This window comes from Geospiza fortis, unplaced genomic scaffold, assembly GCF_000277835.1.
Source record: "Geospiza fortis unplaced genomic scaffold, GeoFor_1.0 scaffold114, whole genome shotgun sequence".
In the NCBI taxonomy this organism is placed as follows: Eukaryota; Metazoa; Chordata; class Aves; order Passeriformes; family Thraupidae; genus Geospiza; species Geospiza fortis.
The window spans coordinates 861,155-865,796 of NW_005054383.1; the positions used below are offsets into that span (position 1 = coordinate 861,155).

General features: G+C 53.6%; 1 protein-coding gene across 2 annotated transcripts in view; it reads right to left on the reverse strand.

Moving 5' to 3' along the window:
* LOC102036376 (ankyrin repeat and fibronectin type-III domain-containing protein 1-like) overlaps window positions 1-4,642 on the reverse strand; it is a 177,781-nt gene that overhangs the window by 166,233 nt on the left and 6,906 nt on the right. The gene's annotated exons all lie outside the window — the stretch shown is intronic.

The following is a 4,642-nucleotide window of genomic DNA, read 5'->3' on the forward strand; positions in this document are numbered from 1 at the left end:
AGACATCTCCCTTTGTGTGGGAATGCTGAGAGCAGTCCCACAGCACGCTGTGCTCCTCCTGAGCCAGCCCTGCTTTCCTACAGACACCACAAAGCACCAGCTGGGACGTCACAAGCTGCTGTTGTAAATAAAACCCCGTTCACCAGAGAAATGAGCCGGGTACGTTTGGGTTTCGAGCTTTGCTGTGCCTGTTCACTCCCACACTAATTTGCAAAGTGGGGTGATTCACAGGGAGCCTCTTCCCAGCTCCCAGGGACTGCTCTCCAGGGAATGAGTCGCTCTCTGGCTCCAGCAACACATTATTTATAAGGTTTGGGTTTTTCTGTTGAGCACTCTGTGAACAACAGTCAGCAAGTGAGCAATGTGGGGAAGAGGGGCTGGGCACAGGAGTGATGCACAGAGCTCAAACATCACCTGCCTTTGCAATTACCTCCCTCAGGCAGTCACTGCCACTCTGCTCTGGGAGCTGAGGCGGTCTGTGTGGAGCTCCAGGATGACTCTCATTGCTCTGCTCCACCTCCTCACCAAGCACAGCTGACCTGCTCTCACTTGGTCATTTTTTCAACACAGAGAAGCCCCTGGATCCCTGGCAGTGTCCAAGGCCAGGGCTTGGAGCAACCTGGTGTAGTGGAAGGTGTCCCTGCCCATGGCAGGGGTTGGGATGAGATAGTTTTTAGGGTTCCTTCCAAACCAAACTACCCTAGGATTATATGATTCTATGACTCTATTTTTATCACACTGAACTCCAGACACAGCCAGGAATCTTCTGTCAGCTTGCTGATCCCTTCTGAAATCAGGTATGGGAATGCATGGTTAGCAGTGTCAGAACAGAACCCAATAAAATACAGCAAGGAGAGAGGCACCACCAGCACAGAGAGAGGAGGGATTCCACTGGACCAGAGGGATCATGGCAGGGGAACATGACCTTGCTGTCACCATAAGCATCACCCCAGAGATATCTCCTGGCTGCACCCAGCAGATCTGGGGAGGTCCCTGCACACTTAGGAATGAGACCAAACTATTGGGATAATGCACACATGGGTTTTACCAAGGTCCTACCTTGGCTGCAGCTCATGTGGCACCCAAAACCCAGACCAGGATAATCACACCCCATGGACTGGTGCTGCTCTGGGGTAAGGCAGTTTCTGCACTCCTCAACATCACTGCAGTGACCAGCAGGGACAGGAGGCATTTCTGGGTTGATCAGGATTCATTGGAATAGGAAAACCTGGACAGGTACCTGTCAGCTGGTGCCAGCCCAGGCGCTGTCAGTGACTCCAGTGAGCACCACGTGTGACCAGGTCTCTGCCACACAGTGAGTTCCTCCCCTCACTGCTTCCCTTCCCAGGCTCTGCTATCCCAATCCACCTTGTCTCTGTCATCATTGCTTTGTCAGGCAGGGATTTCCTCTGCTCAACTTATCTGTAGAACTCCCAAGACAAACAGAGTCTAAGTGTTTCCTGCAGGGCACAGACAATTCATATCAGAATCACTGCCTGGAAAAATACCATACACAAATAATAATAATTAAAAAATAAATTAGTGCATGAGAATACAGAGTAAAATTAATTAGTGCAGAGGCAGGAAAGCAATACAACCTCGAGTCACCTACTTGAAACCTGCAGGAACTACAGTGAGCAGAAGTGTCCGGGCAGCTGGGGCAGCACCAGGGATGCCATGGCAATGCCAAGGGCTGCTCTCCTCCATCTCCCCTGCACAAACTGGGTGCCTCCTCTGCAATGCTCAGAGAGCAGCACATCATTTCAGAGCAGCAGAGGGGCCAGGGTAGAGACCTCAAACCAAGCTGGGTCAGCCTGTGGGACCCTGGGCCCTGCTGGCTCCTTCTCCTCAGAGGCAGCAGGGTCTGTGCCATAACACCACAAAATGAGTGGGCAATGCCAGAACGACTGGCCTAGATACAGAGAACTTGAAATTCCCATGGGGGAAAGGGAAGAGCACAATTCCCTCAGAGCCCTGCTGCAATCTGCACTGACTGTCCCAGCAACCACCACAGAGAGTGACTCAGCCCTCGTGACCTCTTTTAATGCTCCATAAGGTTAATGCTGAGTTAAACAGGGTTAATTCTGCCTTTAATGACCAGTTTTCCAGTGAAGGCAAGGAGATCAGCACAGTCTGTAGCTCAGCCATGTCTCACTTCTCTTCCCCCAGCAAGGGACACTGCAGAAGGTCCCATCCCTGCTCCTGCTGCCCATCTCAGGAGCCAGCTGGGCACAAAACCAAAACTGTCCCTTGGCCATCACCGAGTGACCCCGGACAACATGCCCAAGGTCTCAGAGCACAGTCCCAGCCTGGCCATGGTCGCTGTCTCTGTCACAGCTGGAGTGACTGGGACAAGGCAGGGGATCTGAGTGAGAGACAGATGTCAAAAGCAATCAGCCGCTCCCCTGTCTCCGAGGCAGGAAGGCTGACAGCACTACAGGCCTTGGAGGAGTTAAAAGGAAAGGCTTATTAGAAAGAAAACTCGTTCTGACAATCGCAAAAATTGGAATTCATTTAAAATTCAAATTATGCAAATTCCAGTAATCTGTACGTGCAGATCCATCACACAGCAGAGTAGGACTGCAGACAAATGCCACTAGTGACATGGCAGGAGAAATCCCACCCTCCCCAGTGCTCTGGGAGGAAGGCAGGTGTGCTGGCCTCAGGCAGGCACAGAAGGAGCGGCTGCTCTGGGACTGTGGGGCCAGGCTGGATTTGCAGGTGCTCCCTCTGCACTGGAAGATGCTTCGGCAGCCCTGGCAGCATCTAGCATGTCATGGCCAGGGGAGCAGGGAAGCCAGATTCCAGTATTTTCACATAAATTATAGCAAATTCTCCCTTGGACAAGCTCAGGTGCCCATGACCAGCACAAAGCCTTCGTTAGGCAGCACCTAATCACATGGATGTGAGGTGGCCACACAGCACTGGGTGCATGTGGGCAGCAGGTCTGCCCTGTCACCATCCACCCTGCTCTGTCCCACCCAAAGCCTCAAGAGCCTCCCCTATCTCAGCAATTCCCAAAATTCTATTTTTGGGGAAATTTAAAAGCAAGCCAAGCAGCTGCAAAGGTGGCTCAGATTGTCAGCACAGAAAGAGCAAAGCCAGAAATCGTCATTACAGGCTGGGGAAGTGCAACAGCCCAGAAAAATGAATCCAGCTTCTTCCTAAAAGATGAGCCACTGTGATATGGCAAATCGTGCTCCCTCCTGTGCGTGCTGTGCCATGCATGAGGAGAGCAGATCCCACCTGGCAGCGATTCCTCCCCAGCCAGGGCTGGGCAGTGCCGGTGTCACGCAGGGCCAGGGCACAGCACGAGCCCAGGGGAAGCTGCAACAGCTCCAGCACAGAGATGGAAACTAACTAACCCAGCCATGGGAGCACACAGAGCCCAGAACTGTCCTTGGAAATCATTTCCTCAGCTTGGCAGGATCTCTGCTTTGAACTTACAAACCTGGCTCTGGGCTGTGCTGGGAATGCTGGTCCTGTCCTGGCCCAAGCGTCAGCCATGCACTGCCAGTTCTCCTTCCTCCACACTTTGTGCCACTGCTGAAGGGCCCTCTGGAAGCCCTTTCCAAGTAGGATGAGTCTGATTTTCTCAGCAGGTCTCCCAAGGTCAGAGCCCATGGCTGAGTCTACAGCAACAACTTTTATGTTGGAACAAGCCCGAAATTATTCAGCATGGAAAAAACCCCCACATCCCACAGAAAACCTGCTCTCTTCCTTGACAGCCAGCCAGCTCTGTGGGTACACCAAGGAAAGCTAAAGGTCCCCAAAACCTGAGTAAGTCAAAGGCCAAATCAAACTGGCCACAGACAGCACAGAGAGGTGCTGGCATGGCACCGAGCAGGGAGGGACAGGGGCTGCCCACAGGAAGGGCAGAACACAGCTCTCTGCAGGTACCAGGACACTGTGCTTAAAACCCAAGTGCTCCCACACCTTTTGTGACCATCTCCACTGCAGCACAGAGGCTATGGGGAACAGGTCCCACAGAGATACTGGAAAAACAGCCCCGAAAGACAATGGTCCCCAACATCTCAGTGCCCTCCTGTCCCTCCTGGGTACAGCTTGGAGTCACAGATCCAGGCAGACAGAAAAAGCAGACAATTCCTTACCCCACAGCAAGGCCGCCTCATCTTAAACATCTCCAGCATCTTTCAGCAGCTCATCAGGTGCCCCCTCCTCTTGTGCTCATCACCATCCCTGAGGTTTCAAGTGCTTCCTGAGCCCGAGGCAGCAGTTCCCACAGAGAAGGTTCACTGGCAGTGCTGGGACTGTGACAGCTCCCACAGACTCACCCACAGCCCTCACTGCTGTCCCCAGCACGCTCTGAGACCGGAGCTGCCCTCCCAGGGGCAGAAGCAGTGGCTACATCCAACAATGCAGGCACAAGAGGGAGGGTGAGCTCCCAGACCCACAGTGCCCAGGTGCACCAGGAGAAACCCCCAGTGCGACCCCAGAGGGACCAGCCCTTCCTCTGGGGCAGAGGAAGCCTGTGCACAGCTTGGGGCAGGTGAGCTGTGCAGCCTCAGCCCATTCCCTGCTCCATTCCCATTGTACTGGCTCTCTCAGCCATTGCCAATCAACACCGAGTGCTTCTCATCCCCGCGGCACCTGAGCCCTCATTACAACCCCGAGCCGCTCA